Source organism: Bos indicus, chromosome X, assembly GCF_029378745.1.
Source record: "Bos indicus isolate NIAB-ARS_2022 breed Sahiwal x Tharparkar chromosome X, NIAB-ARS_B.indTharparkar_mat_pri_1.0, whole genome shotgun sequence".
NCBI lineage: Eukaryota > Metazoa > Chordata > Mammalia > Artiodactyla > Bovidae > Bos > Bos indicus.
This window is the reverse complement of record NC_091789.1, coordinates 82,953,643-82,970,112: the sequence shown is the minus strand read 5'-3', so window position 1 is coordinate 82,970,112 and position 16,470 is coordinate 82,953,643. Positions and strand designations below refer to the sequence as shown.

General features: G+C 37.7%; 1 long non-coding RNA gene across 4 annotated transcripts in view; it reads right to left on the bottom strand.

The window, feature by feature from the left end:
* Positions 1-6,738: 6,738 nt before the first annotated feature.
* LOC109555238 (uncharacterized) overlaps positions 6,739-16,470 on the bottom strand; it is a 38,018-nt gene continuing 28,286 nt past the window's right edge. For all 4 annotated transcript variants that reach the window (XR_002180242.2, XR_002180241.2, XR_002180243.2 and 1 more), the window contains exons 5-6: positions 15,007-15,137; positions 6,739-13,964 (exon numbers count right to left, since the gene is read on the bottom strand). This is a non-coding gene — a long non-coding RNA (uncharacterized lncRNA). The remainder of the gene's footprint in view (positions 13,965-15,006; positions 15,138-16,470) is intronic.

Sequence of the window (16,470 nt, the reverse complement as noted above, 5' to 3'; positions counted from 1 at the left end):
AATTCTCCTTTTGTTCATGCTGACTTCCTTTTCCATCAGACCCTTTAACATGTTAATTTTAGTACTTTTTAGATTCTGGGCAGTCTCTGACTCAGATTCTGTTGAGAGACTTCTCTCTTGAGTCCTTTCTCTTGCTTTTTTCCCCTACATGTTGCAATTTAAATTGACTGCTGTATATAGTATATAGAACAATAGAGATAGAAGTAAAGGTTATCTAGAAACTGGCATGACCCTTCTGTTAGGACTTTAGTACATGTTGACTCAATTTAATTGGGAGTTGAATTGGTTTTGTTATTGTTTTAATCACCTTCAGTTCACCATCAGTTGCGAATTTTTCTAGCATCACATTGTTCCTAGGGTGGTGGTTTACCAGATTTCTCTCAGTGCTCCTACTCCTTTAAAGCTTGAATGCTTTAAGAGAAGGCTTTAAGGCCTTCCCTAAGTGTTCCTTTCCATATGTGAGATTTCTTGCCCTTCTACCATTGTAGATTGCAGTTTCTTGCTGTTCAGTGTTTCTTATCTGCTTGAGGGTGGGGAGTGAGAAAGTTTCCATTTTTCTCATTCAACCATAGCTTTACCATTAACAGATACTATTTCCTTTTTTTTAAAGGTAGTACCTTCATAGAGATGGAGAAGCTCTATACAGTCAACAAAAACAAGACCAGGATCTGACTGTGGCTCGGTTCATGAACTCCTTATTGCCAAATTCAGACTTAAATTGAAGAAAGTAGGGAAAACCAATAGACCAGTCAGGTATAACCTAATCCCTTATCATTATACAGTGGAAGTGAGAAATAGATTTAAGGGACTAGATCGGATAGATAGAGTGCCTGATGAACTGTGGATGGAGGTTCGTGACATTGTACAGGAGACAGGGATCAAGACCATCCCCATGGAAAAGAAATGCAAAAAAGCAAAACGGCTGTCTGGGGAGGCCTTACAAATAGCTGTGAAAAGAAGAGTAGTCAAAAGCAAAGGAGAAAAGGAAAGATATAAATATCTGAATGCAGAGTTCCAAAGAATAGCAAGAAGAGATAAGAAAGCCTTCCTCAACGATCAATGCAAAGAAATAGAGGAAAACAACAGAATGGGAAAGACCAGAGATCTCTTCAAGAAAATAGAGATATCAAGGGGACATTTCATGCAAAGATGGGCTCGATAAAGGACAGAAATGGTATGGACCTAACAAGCAGAAGATATTAAGAAGAGATGGCAAGAATACACAGAAGAACTGTACAAAAAAGATCTTCACGACCAAGATAATCACGATGGTGTGATCAGTCACCTAGAGCCAGACATCTTGGAATGTGAAGTCAAGTGGGCCTTAGAAAGCATCACTACAAACAAAGCTAGTGGAGGTGATGGAATTCCAGTTGAGCTATTTCAAATCCTGAAAGATGATGCTGTGAAAGTGTTGCATTCAATATGCCAGCAAATTTGGAAAACTCAGCAGTGGCCACAGGACTGGAAAAGGTCAGTTTTCATTCCAAGCCCAGAGAAAGGCAATGCCAAAGAATGCTCAAACTACCGCACAATAGCACTCATCTCACACTCTAGTAAAGTAATGCTCAAAATTCTCCAAGCCAGGCTTCAGCAATATGTGAACTGTGAACTTCCAGATGTTCAAGCTGGTTTTAGAAAAGGCAGAGGAACCAGAGATCAAATTGCCAACATCCACTGGATCATGGAAAAAGCAAGAGAGTTCCAGAAAAACATCTATTTCTGCTTTATTGACTATGCCAAAGCCTTTGACTGTGTGGACCACAAGAAACTGTAGAAAATTCTGAAAGAGATGGGAATACCAGACCACCTGACCTGCCTCTTGAGAAACCTATATGCAGGTCAGGAAGCAACAGTTAGAACTGGACATGGAACAACAGACTGGTTCCAAATAGGAAAAGGAGTACATCAAGGCTATATACTGTCACCCTGCTTATTCAACTTATATGCAGAATACATCATGAGAAACACTGGGCTGGAGGAAGCACAAGCTGGAATCAAGATTGCCAGGACAAATATCAATAACCTCAGACATGCAGATGACACCACCCTTATGGCAGAAAGTGAAGAGGAACTAAAAAGCCTCTTGATGAAAGTGAAAGAGGAGAGTGAAAATGTTGGCTTAAAGCTCAACATTCAGAAAACGAAGATCATGGCATCTGGTCCCATCACTTCATGGCAAATAGATGGGGAAACAGTGTCAGACTTTATTTTGGGGGGCTCCAAAATCACGGCAGATGGTGATTGCAGCCATGAAATTAAAAGACACTTACTCCTTGGAAGAAAAGTTATGACCAACCTAGATAGCATATTGAAAAGCAGAGACATTACTTTGCCAACAAAGGTTCGTCTAGTCAAGGCTATGGTTTTTCCTGTGGTCATGTATGGATGTGAGAGTTGGACTGTGAAGAGCTGGGCACCAAAGAATTGATGCTTTTGAACTGTGGTGTTGGAGAAGACTCTTGAGAGTCCCTTGGACTGCAAGGAGATCCAACCAGTCCATTCTGAAGGAGATCAGCCCTGGGATTTCTTTGGAAGGACTGATGCTAAAGCTGAAACTCCAGTCCTTTGGCCACCTCATGCGAAGAGTTGACTCATTGGAAAAGACTCTGATGCTGGGAGGGATTGGGGGCAGGAGGAGAAGGGGGACGACAGAGGATGAGATGGCTGGATGGCATCACTGACTCGGTGGACGTGAGTCTGAGTGAACTCTGGGAGTTGGTGATGGACAGGGAGGCCTGGCATGCTGCGATTCATGGGGTCGCAAAGAGCCGGACACAGCTGAACGAATGAACTGAAGTGAACCTTCATGGTAATCTCCAGTGGTAGGGAAAATCTCTAGTGCTTTGGTCCTAGGAGCATTTCTTGGCCCTCTTCAGGAGTAGAAGATTTTTCTTTCTGCAGTTGTTTTGGGTCACCTAAGAGCAATAGTTTACTCTCCTTTCTTAGAGTCACAAAGACTTTTCTTTCTTATTGGGAATGGTTTTGGTGGGGCTTCATACCTTTCACATAAACATGTCTGCTACTCTCTTCCAGTCTTTTCCCAAGGGTGGTTATTTTCACTCCCTTTTCCATTCCCTAATTATTCTCATTAGCTCTCAAAGAAGTCTACAGGAAAGAACCTACAAGGTTATGAATTTACCTTCTGTCTGTGGCTCCCAGGGGGTCTATAGTTTCATACTTACCCACATTTGACCTTTAGAAATTCGTTGAAACTTTTAGTCAAATTCCTATAACCTGCTTATAGGGATGTCTCATTTTCTTTCCATTGGCAGAGGTCAGCCAGAGCTCATGTTCTCTCCTGAATGCACACATCTTTCCTAAAAATTCAGGCTAATTGTTTGCCCTGTGATCTCAGCTGTCTAATGAATTCAAGTTATGATTTTATAGTTTATCTGGCTTTTTTATTGTTATTGTGGGAGTAATTTCTTTTCCAGCCTGCTATGTCTTTATGTGGAATCTAGAAATTCCCGATGTCTGTGTTTTATTTGCTTAGGTTTTCTATAGTTGTTACAATGGGCCTGATGGCTTTTTACTATCTTCTACATTATGATTGAAAATCAAATGTCATAATAATCTTCCTAAAATGTAGATACTCCTTTGCTTCATAACTTTCAGTGGTTTCACATAGTACAGCAAGTTTTAATTAATACATTTCAAACTAATTTACTCATCTCCTCTGTCTCTTTCATATAAGGTCTTGCATGATCTTGTTCTTTCTTACCTTTCCAACTGTATCTCATGCCATTATCCTTCTTACTTTCTATAGTCTAGCCCAGGGGTTGGCAAGCATTCTTTGTAAAAAGCCAAATAGCAATTATTTTAAACTTATGTCATATGGTTTCAGTTACAAGTATTCAACTATGCTACTCTAACATCAAGAAACTATAGACAACACTAATTACTTTGGCTGTATCCAAAAATAATTTTATATACGGACACTGATATTTGAACTTCATATATATCGAAATATTCATTTTTTTTCTTCTAACTACCTAAAGATGTACAAACCACTCTTAGGATTCAGGCCACTGTGTGTGTGTGTGTGTGTGTGTGTGTATAACAGATCAGATTTGACCCATGACCTGTAGTTTGCTGGCTGGATTGATTTCCTTATCCTGAAGTTTGTCTTTAAGTATGACCTTTTCATATATTCCTTCTCTTAACCACCCTTTCTAAAGTAAATATGCCCCTCTCACTTATCACTGCATCCTATTTCTTATTAATGTTCTTATCACAATGTATAAGTATGTTTAGATTTCCTTGGCTCTTGTCTGGTCTCCTCTAATAGATTTTAAGTTACCTTTGGTCAGGGACAATGTCTATTAAAGTTTTATTCACCAGTGCCTAACACTAACATTTAGTAAGGATTAAATAAACATTTCTTAAAGGTACTACTCAGCCTCCTTTTCCCTTTTGGCTTTGTTTATTTGAAGGTGAGGATCCATCTGACTGTTTTAATTATGGACTTACTGAAGACATTTGGAAGGCTTAATTATGTTAAGCAGTACCAAGTCTATGGCTTGATGAACTTAAAACCATTTGCTTCCCCTTTGCATATCATGGACAACAACTTGGTGGTAGATCTATATAACCTGTAAAAGTTACCATAGCTGAGTTCTGACATTACTAATTTTTTGGGAAACAAAGTGGAAAACTTAGTAGTAGGCTTCAACAGCACAACTAAAATCTTACATATCTTAAAGACAGTCGGGTGAGGAACAAAAGAGAAACTTTTTTGAGGTCATAACTGAAAGTTTATTACTAGTAGCAATTATATGAAATGCTGTATAAAGGATTGTGGTGCTGCATCCAGGTGTTTTGAGTTATGGAGAAAAGAATAGACTACTGTAAGAATGGAAATCAACAATTCAATGTTTAAATAAATATTATTTCCTGTCATTGAGACATGACCATCTCAATTTAAAAAGTTCAGAGCAGAAGGGCAACTTCCTTTTTTCTCAAGTCATTGTACTTCCATCTCATAAGGAATGATTTGTCATCTAAAAGGTTGAAGGTGGATAGCCATTGTCTAGTTTGTAGGTGGTGAAAAGGTAGAGGGGAACATACCCTAAACCAGGCCCATAAATGGCACCTATCATTCTCATTCACTTTTCATTGGTTATAATCATCTGGCAACACACAACTACAAAGGAAGGGGGGAAATGTAGTCTAGCTTAGCAGCCACATGTTAAACAAGGGGAGAATATATTTTGATGGGCAACCATCAGTCTCCTGGGACTAGGCATAGAAGGAGTATTAGGATTCTTTTAATACCATCTGCTATGGATTAGGAGAGATGTTATTAGTTGTACTTGCGTTAGGTGTAGAATGTCATGTTTACTCTCCTAGAGGGTCCTAAAGTTTAAGTATAATTCAACAGGTATTTGTTGAGCATCTCATATGGGCAAGGCACTGTTGTTTCTGTGCAGATAAAAAAATAAAAACTGTCCCTGCTTTATCATATATTAAAGAATCAGAAACTCAACTCCAGATAATGGAACATCAGACATCAGCTACCAATAAAGGGAGGTACAGGCTTGAGAAGGCAATGGTACCCCACTCCAGTAATCTTGCTTGGAAAATCCTATGGGCAGAGGAGCCTGGTAGGCTGCAGTCCGTGGGGTCACCAAGAGTCGGACACGACTGAGCGACTTCACTTTCACTTTCACGCATTGGAGAAGGAAATGGCAACCCATTCCAGTGTTCTTGCCTGGAGAATCCCAGGGACGGGGGAGCCTGGTGGGCTGCCGTCTATGGGGTCACACAGAGTCAGACATGACTGAAGCGACTTAGCAGTAGCAGTACCTTGAAAATCACATTCCAGACTAATTTAATAAAAGTGAGAATGTGATGTTTCAGAGACATTAGGAAATAGAGAGCACTTGACAGAATAGATACAAACACTAAGATGACAAAGGACTGGAATATAGGCAAGGATCATAGAAGCAACTAAAGGGCATTGGTATCAGATCAATCAGCCCATCAGGTAATGTGCAGACTGTCCTCCCCACCAGATTAACATTTGTAACTCTAGGATATGAGAGCCCCTGCCTGATAAGATTCCTTCTGTGCCATGCTACCTTAAATCCTGCGGCCTCTTCTGTGACTTCCATTACAGGTTTATTTCCTCTACACTGGCCATTACCCTAGCAAGTCATATTCCAAAGATGGACATGTTTAAAAAAAAAAAAAACTGGGGAAAAAAAAAACCTTTGATGGGGGAAAAATTGTGGTAATTGACATTTGTAAGAGGGAGCTGAGCACTGTCTCTAGCCAAATTAAGAATGGCATAAGATGCCAACAAAGAAGTAGAAACTCTTGCCTATAAACACTGCATGGGGTCATGTGCTTATGAAGTCACCAATCTAACATTTGGGTATTTAATTTTAAGAACATCAAAGATCCCTTCAGCTACTCAAAGATTGGACCTGTTACTTTCATTACAGTGATTACCTTCCTGGATATATCCTACTTTCCACAGCCTTAAATTTTCTATGCCCTATTCCTATCCCACCTTTGTTCTTCAATAATTTTTTTGCTTCACACTTCTTTAAAATTGGGTATGTGCTGCTCAGCATTTCTAACCAAAGCAACTGAAGCTAGGGGGGAAAAATGAGACCTCAAATCACTTACCCAAGCTGGGTGGTTAAGATAACCTTTTTTAAAAACTGAGGTAACTAGTGTGGTTAGGAAAGGACAGTGAGGTAGAACTTGTTTTAGCATCAAAAACAAAGCTTTAAAAACAGTACATTTTTATTTGACATTAAACAACAAACTCCCCAATTTGTCTCAGTTGTGACATATAGACAGCTTTAGGTTGCTTTTTTGGTGGTTATCCGAACTGAACAAGACTTTTCAGTCTTCACAACAACCAAGGCTCAGATATTATGTGTTTCACATCAGTTCACAAGTCCATGTGTGTCTTCCATTCATCAGAGCATTTTGGCATAGATCCTTTTAAGGTAAAAGGGTAGATGTAAAGCTGTTTCTTTTTCTTAAGAAAAAAAAAATTGTTCACAACTTCATTTATGCCACAAAAATCAGATGACAGAATGTTCTATTATTCTTGTTTATCAGTAGTGTGGCCTTGGGATGCCAGAAACTGTGAAATGAAGACTGTTACTTTCTCCTTTCCAATAATGCATCTCTCATCCCTACCTGGAGAAAGGGGAGTTACTGAGTCCAGCTAATAGTACATATTAAACACCAAACATTATTAATATCAGATACACCTTACACTTAAATAAAAATATACAAAGCAAAAACTACAAACATTACCCCAAATCCCATTCAAATTCGCTCCCTCCAGCAACTATCTCCTGCCATTCTTCTATTTCCTTCTATTTTTACAGATGGTATTGTTGTCTTGCCATGTAAACTTTAAAGTGTAGATGCTTTGAAAGTGTGTATGAATTATAGTGAACGATAAAGTCCTCTTTCTACGTAGTGGACCGACTTTAGCTTTAAGACTACCTTATGATGGAGAGGTCACATAGATTTAATAAATTCCATAATTATATAACCCCAGGCTTAACTGATGGACAAAGGACTTTGTCCTCATCTTAACAGTGACCAGTTTTTAAAATTGAATTACACTAAGAACAGCAATCCCCAAGTTAGATCTGGAGGTAGCAATACTTTTAAGACCAACTCTTTTTAGAATCAGGCTTGACCTTTTCTTTCACTCTTCCTCCTATCCCACCCTCTGTGAGTGATTTAAAAAGAGAAAAGGCCAAAGCCCATTTGGGCCTATATGTAGATTTTTTTTCCCTCCAACATTTGCCAAATACTTTCAATTTCTATTATTCTTAAGGCTTAAGCATAGTAAAATTGTTAGGCTATTTTCAAGTCTTATCTTAAGCAGGTTTTGATGGTGAAAAGGAAAAGATTTCTAAATTGTAAGTTGAGAAGCTATTGTTGCAAAACACAAATCATGTCTCCATCTCCAAACTTGCTAAGTAATATCAGAGGATTGTTTTTAAAAAAGACTTAGGCAGTGTATATTTGTCATAGACAAAACTGTAAGTGTGTTTCAAAACCAATTGTGATTTGAGTATGAGTGGTTCTTCAAGGTTGGTACCAATGAGACTGAAGTTTGGGAATCAGTTGCTTCTCATCCCTCTTTCGGCTCACTATGATCACAACCATTTTTCATGAGGGATGGGTTAGGAAAACTGAAGTGTTTTATTATAAGGAAGGATCCTGCAATTTAAGGAGCAGTTCAGTAAAAACCCCTGCTTATTGTAGTGGCCAGAGTGGTTTAAGATGGAGTAGGAATTAAACCACACAATATTATTGAGGAAGTAAGCCGTTTAGCCCTGATCAGAAAATAGGCCAAAAGGCAAATTTTAAGTTCTCTGGGAAGGCATTCATTTTCTCATGTCTCTTTCTGGGGGTTAGCTAGAGAACCTAGCTAGAACCCAGCTAAGGAGCTTATATACAATAGGCACTCAAACATACTTGTAGAATGAATGAATAAATTTAAAAAATTAACAATAACCTCTTCTCTTATATACCAGTTTCCAAGTCAAGTAAGTGTCTTTCAGTCAAGATCTTTTTTGTTTTCTGTCTAGGAATTAGCACAATGCCTTGAAATAGACACTCATTCAATGAAGTTTCACTCCATTTCTTGTTTTTTTTTTTTTTAACTGCATCTCCAAGACAATTTCTTTTTTACCAGATCTATTTCATTTAGCATCACCTTCTTCAATGCTTGTATGAATAACTGAAAAGCTTTTTTATTCCTTCTCTACAAAACATGCCAAAGAGAAAGTGATCTGTTTAATCATTCCATCTCAGTATCTTAATATCACAGCTACTTTAGTTTTTCCAACTAATGAAAGAATTGCAATCTCCTATTAAATTTGTTCTTGTGTATCCTCCATGTACTAGTGAAATTAAAGTATATTTTGGTCTAGGTCTTGTAAATCTCTTCATTCTCCTCAGCACTTAAGAACAGTACTTCATTCAAGTGAATAATTTACAAAATATGGAAAATCTAGGAAGAATCTTTTTTATTGTCTTCCTGATTCCATGCCATAATAATCTTGATTGTCATCTTACCCATTTAACTATAATAAAAACAGAATATTAATGAATTAAAGGACAAACTCTGAGGCCTTTTATTAATCTTCTGGCTTCAATCTAGGTCAATGAGCACATGACATTGATACTTTCTAGAGCCAAGAAATATATCTTCATTTTACATTGAAAGAACCATATTGTTTTTCTATTTTTTAAATTTCCAAGGCAAGTCAATAGGTTTTCTGGACCAGACTTCACCAAGAAAATAGGAACAAGAATTCAAGGAACAGGAATAGGATCTAGGGAACGGGAACTCAAATATTTACTTAAAACTCAAAGATGTTTTTGGATTTTCAGTTATAATCTTTGATCTATCTAAAGCCCTTTAGACTAGGCCCATTTCATATCTCTTATGCTCAGGACCTAGAATGATATATTTTACATAAAAGATGCTGTTCATCAAATTAATCTAAAAGCCAACCTGAACCATTTTTTACTCTTTCAATTTCTCTATGCCAGGCCAGAGTGGATTGAATTCACCTCCATCTTCAGCATTCAGCATTTAAAAGACCAATGGAGAATGACAACATCTTGCTCTTTAAACAAAGAAACAAAAAAATTCCATTCCTTTAGTCAAGCCAGGGAGCAAGTGGCCTTCTGGTCTGGATTTTATCTTTCCACCTAGCTCAGCATTCAGCATACTGCCTTGCACAATTCCATTCTGCCCATGTTTTTATCATCAAATAAGCTGAGCAATGGTTAAGTAATTTTTATTCTGGATTCCCACTCATGTTATTTACAGCATCTGATAAGGAGAGTCATTTTTATATCCTAGAGCATACACAGTTTTGAGCTTTATAGATAGAAAGTAATCAGTAACCATTCATTAAGCCAACAGTTAATTCTTTAGATCTGTATAGAACAGTAAGCTTTGTAAAATTTATACAGATCTCTGTTACAGGTTCAACAATAATGGCAATGAATTTTTGCATCCCTAGTTGCTATCTCTTGGAATAAGAGAGAGTAAGTAATCAATGTTCATTCAGCAGATATGGCTTATATATGTATGCCAGTTTAAGACCTACAAATTGATTTTATATATTACCTTCTGCTGCCCAGAACACAGTAAAGATGGATTATCTTCTTATCTCTTATGCTTATCAAGGAGACTGGCACATAATTATCATCCAGGCTTGCATTCATCAGACATTTAGTCCTTTATGTATCATATTTGAAGTGTTCAGTAATTAACAATCCTTGCTCAAATTTTTTCTGACTTTTTTCATGGTATAATAGCTATGATACAATTTTGCAAGCCTAGTATTAGGCATACCAACTGAGGAAATCAATAGTTACACTTATATGGTACTCTTAGAGTTCACAAAATACTAACGTATGTATTGCCTATTCTCAACTGTAGGCACAATAAAATGATAAATTTGTGTGTCTCTTTAGTGCCTATAACAGTGAGTTCACATAGTAGGCAACTAATATTAATGACCCATTCATTTACCAAGTATTTAAACTCTCAGTTTGTATACTGAGAATTTTATACTGCCTTTCTCATAGTGGGTCAAACACACAATGAGAACCTGTGGCTCAGATGGTAAAGAATCTGCCTGCAGTGCAGGAGACCTGAGTTCAGTTTCTGGGTCAAGAATATCCCCTGGAGAAGGGAATGACAACCCACTTCAGTTTTCTTGTGTGGAGAAATCCACAGAGAGAGGAGTCTGGTGGGTTACAGTCCATGGGGTCGCAAGAGTCAGACATGATTGAACGACTAACACACACAAACAAATGTCTGTCTCAACCTAAGTTTTGTTCACAGAGAAAACACCTAATGTTTTATATTTATGTAGCATTTTATAGTTAGAAAGCTCAATTTCATTCATTACATTTTCCTATTACCTTGGGAAATATACTGGTAATAATTTAGTTCAACATCACCAGTAAAGTCTTTATTGATTAAAATAAGTAATATCTAATTCTTTATATATAAGTAGTATAGGACATAAACATCCCTCTTATCACTTGGGAGCATTGTCTTGGATTTCACAGTACCTGAAACAATAGCTGGCATATATAAGGAAATTAATACTTATTCATTCATTCATAAACATATAGCCCATTGGTATTTATACAGTGCTTTAGTACAAAGCACTTTAAAATGTACGGCCTATCTAAAATTTTTAATTATTCTATAATAAGAATATTCTTTTCCTTTGACATCTGTAGTGCCCAGGATGTTATCTGGCACATTATGAGTAATCACAATAGCTTAAATCCCTTGTGTTTGCAGTATGCTTTATAGTTTAAGGGTTTGGAAGCCTGGCATGCTGCAGTTCATGGGGTCACAAAGCGTCAGACACGACTTAGCGACTGAACAATGTTTTCTTTTCTGTGACTTGGAATACTACATCTGTACTCAAAATCACCAGAGCCACAGAAACACAATGGCCACAAATACATGAATTACTCATTTATCATAGACTTAATTCCTAATATCTGTACAGTATTACATACTTTTGAGAAAGCCCTTTATTCACGCTTTTGTTCTTTGTATATACAGTGCCTAGAAATGTATATACCATGTAATCAATGTTCATTCATCAACTCTGAAAATTGTGACAAGCTTTTAAAGTGCATAATAGTTTATAAGTCACATTCATATATTTTTCTTCATATCACCTGGATATGACCATAAGTAATCATTGCATCCTTAATGCATACAGGGACAGGCACAAAGAAAGAAATTAATATTATTCAGCACACAGTCCCTGGCAATTACACCAGGGGTGATAAACTGTGGCCCACAGACCATATTCACTTTAAAAATAAAAAAAAGCAGAGAGAGACCATATGGCTTGCAAAGTATAAAATAATTGCCATCTGATCCTTTACAAAAAGGGTGTGATAACCCTTGATTTACATAATGCTTCACAACTGACAATGCATTTTCAAATGTTAGCTGTGCATGAGTGCCAATACATTATTAATGAGAAAGTCTTGCTTTTTTTCTGTGTTTTACAGTGCTTTCATATATATTATCACTAAAATTATCTTTCCTTATGGTAAGAGGAAAAAAATCAATGAAAGGATTAAACCTGCTAAATATTCCCAGATTTTCTCACCTTTAAGCCTAGAGGTAGGTATTAAACCGAGGGATAAAACTTATGCAGCTTACCACATTATTAGGCCACTACTATGAGCAGGGAGTTCATGCTCCTTCCTTGGGGCCTCACTATGTGTTAGGCCCAATCCTCCTTCATAACCAACAGTAAGAATCCCAAGCCTCAGGTATCCTGCTCACCCAAGCTCAAATAAGTAAGATGTTGCTGGCTGGCACTTCTCAGCAAACTGGCACATCTGTGTATTTCTTGTCTAATTCTTCTCATTGGCCTGTGGAGCATCTCTTCACATTTTCTCTAGATAGCTTGGCACTTTCTTTCCCCTCAATAACTGAACCTGATACTTTCCTTCTCTCATCAGCCTAGAGCTTCTGAGGAAAGAGGGGACTGAAATATAATGTCAGCTATGTGTCCCTCTCAAGTGGAGAGGAGGTGAAGAGAAATGGAAGTTTAAAACTTCTAAAACTTAATAAATGGTTCAAAACTGTAATAAAAACAGGCCAAAGCATAATATTACTGATCTAAAGATACGTTTTTTTTTTTTTTTTAAAGGTAACATCAAAAAGGACATCTCAAAAGAAGTAGATATAAATGGAGACATGAGAAGGAAGGGAGAACTGAAAATGTCCAAGAGTAGGGAAAAGAGCAATAGAAACAGCTGGGGTTTAAGAGTCTCATCTTGGAATTTCCTTTGGTCCTGGGGCTTCTTTCTTTCCTGGTATCTCTGTCACGAACCTCCAGTTTCCTATCTAATTTAGTCTTGAAATATCTGTCTCTCTTGGGCCTTCTGTCTTATATAGATAGGTTTGAGTCCTGGGTCTTTGTGTGTGCTAGGGCACTTCCATCTTTTGGGTCACAGGTCTTCAAGACAAGGTTTTTTAATCCCATCCTAGGTCTTTGGCCTTCTGTCTCACGGAGACTTGAGTCTTCTATCCAACTCCAGTCTAGACCCTTGGACCTTCTGTTGGTTTTGGATCATCTCACAGGGCGGCCTGGCATAACGAACAGCTCTGCAATGCTTATTTTGATAGCTGACACTCTGCACCTACTGGAAGGGGTTAGGAGGCGCCTTTACAAACACACAAAAGAGCACACACACAAACACGCATGAAAAAATATGCCAGGAGACAGAATTGCATGAAATCAAAGAGGGGGAGACATAGACTCAAGAAATACTCAAAAGTGAATAGAAAGGCAAAAGGAGAGAAGAACCAAGAGAACAGAGATGAATGCTGAAATTGAAAATCACAAAGAACAAAGAGACACTGGGGCACACAAAGCATGAGGAAAAAAAGAGAAAATAGCCCAAGAAAGGCACAAAGAATATGTAGAAAAGAGAAATATGCAAGATAAAGAGTAGAAACAGCAGAAGGGTAGCCAGTATCAGAAAAGGTGAAATGTCAAGCCAACAAGGGGAACGGGTGACAGAGTTCACAAAGAGAAAAAGAAGAGAGGCAGGCATAGCAAGAAATGAGCAAAAGGCACACATAACTCAAGAGGCTCACAGAGAACGGTGAAAGAAGAGCTAGATCTAGCAGAGCAAGGAGAATCAGTAACAAAATGAAGAAAACTAGAGAGAGACATTTAAGACAAGACACAGACCACTCCTGGGTACAAAAAAGTAAATGAGACAAAGATATACAGAGAAGAAACTAGCAAGAGAATCATGGAAATGGGTAAGACATACTTTAGACAAGAAAGACCAAAGACATTCAAAGAAGAAACAGACAAACAAACAAATACACACTTATGAGTTTAAAAGATAAGCAAAGGCAGACATGGAAGAGGGTAAGAAATAGAAGAGACAAACTACAGTGATGAGCATGACAGGCACAAGAAGCATCACAAAGAGAAGAAAACAAAAAAGTGCATTAATAATTGCAATAATCTGTTATTAGTGTCAATATTATTTATATTACTACTAACAATAATAATTATAATAACAACAATTACCACCAACACAGATACTCTTCTACTTACAAACTTTTACTTTGGGAATTTTTTACATAGAATCAAACCACACCAACTCTGTGCTACTAGATGGTATCAGTGGTCACTTGTATTGTGTCAGTTGAACTTATGAAACTTCTTAGGTTACCTTTTACCTATCATGTACTAGGCAGTGTACTAAGCACTTTACATACATGATTTCATTTTAGCTTCACAAATAGACAAGTCTAATCAGACTCTAAATTGCCAAAAGGTTGTTCACGTGATGAGTGGCAGTTTACATTAATCTCACATCTCATCTCACCTCCTATCTCATATTATCTCATGTGCCTCAACATTCTGCTACAACTTTCCCAAGAGTTCCCGGAGAGCCAAATAAGTTGCCACACATAAGTGAACATTATACATAGTAAAGGGCCTTTAGAGAGTGCCTAGTTAGTTCTCTCATTTTATATCTTCACTTTTCCCCATTCCTTTATAAAATCGTCATACTTTTGATGATTATAATGGCTGCTTCAGGGACTAGGTTTTCTTTAATATTATATCCAAACTGCAGATTCGCTCACAAGAGTGAGAGGCCAGCCTTTCAGCAAAAAACAAACATTTTTGGCTTAAGTTTCTATGTGTTTAGGCCTCTAAGTGTGGCAAATGATCTATGTAGAAAAGATAAACAGACAAGGTGAAACTAAATTACCCTATGACACAACTGGTACACAGACTATATTATCTTTTGAGTTGCTTTAGTGAAACCAACTGTTAATATAGGTTACTGATCATCCTCCCATCTCACATTCAGCACCTCTTCCACCATGGATCACTATACATCATCCCACACAAACCTCCATCAAACAGACATTAGCTCTAAACTAATGCTCATAGGATTACACCAACAACAACTTACTTCATTCTGCTATTCTAAAATGCTAGCATTGCAGGCATGTTGATCTTCCTTGGTGTGTTCACATTTCTTGCTCTTTGCACTACTTCAGGGAAAGATAATGATTTGGCAAATATGAAGGGAACAACCAGGAGCTACAAAAGAAAACAAGAAAGAAACCATGTAAATGCCATGAAGAAGTATTAACTGAGTACTGTGCTAGAGTTATGGGAAGACCCAAATTAATGAGCTATAGAAACTGTCTCTACAGAACTTAGAAAAGTATAAAGTTGACACTTTTAGGTCCTTAGAGATAAAACTAATATAACTGCCTCATTCAACAGAATAGGAAACTATGGCATAAACAGGAAAATGTCTTGCCTAATAACACTTGGGGAAAACCACTAGACCATTCAGGTATGACCTAAATCAAATCCCTTATGATTATACAGTGGAAGTTAGAAATAGATTTAAGGGACTAGTTCTGATAGAAAGAGTGCCTGATGAACTATGGATGGAGATTCATGACACTGTACAGGAGACAGGGATCAAGACCATCCCCAAGAAAAAGAAATGCAAAAAAGCAAAATGGCTGAGGAGGCCTTACAAATAGCTGTGAAAAAAAGCAAAGTGAAAAGCAAAGGAGAAAAGGAAAGATATACCCATTCGAATGCAGAGTTCCAAAGAATAGCAAGGAAAGATAAGAAAGCCTTCCTCAGCGATCAATGCAAAGAAATAGAGGAAAGCAATAGAATAGGAAAGACTAGAGATCTCTTCAAGAAAATTAGAGATACCAAGGGAACATTTCATGCAAAGATGGGCTCAACAAAGGACAGAAATGGTATGGAGCTAACAGAAGCAGAAGATATTGAGAAGAGGTGGCAAGAATACACAGAAGAACTGTACAAAAAAGAGCTTCATGACCCAGATAATCATGATAGTGTGATCACTCACCTAGAGCCAGACATCCTGGAATGTGAAGTCAAGTGGGCCTTAGGAAGTATCACTACAAACGAAGCTAGTGGAGGTGATGGAATTCCAGCTGAGCTATTTCAAATCCTAAAAGATGATGCTGCTGAAGTGCTGCACTCAATATGCCAGCAAATTTGGAAAACTCAGCAGTGGCCACAGGACTGGAAAAGGTCAGTTTTCATTCCAAGCCCAAAGAAAGGCAATGCCAAAGAATACTCAAACTACCGCACAATTGCACTCATCTCACACGCTAGTAAAGTAATGCTCAAAATTCTCCAAGCCAGGCTTCGGCAATATGTGAACTGTGAACTTCCAGATGTTCAAGCTGGTTTTAGAAAAGGCAGAGGAACCGGAGATCAAATTGCCAACATCCGCTGGATCATCGAAAAAGCAAGAGAGTTCCAGAAAAACATCTATTTCTGTTTTATTGACTATGCCAAAGCCTTCGACTGTGTGGATCACAATAAACTGTGGAAAATTCTGAAAGAGATGGGAATACCAGACCACCTGATCTGC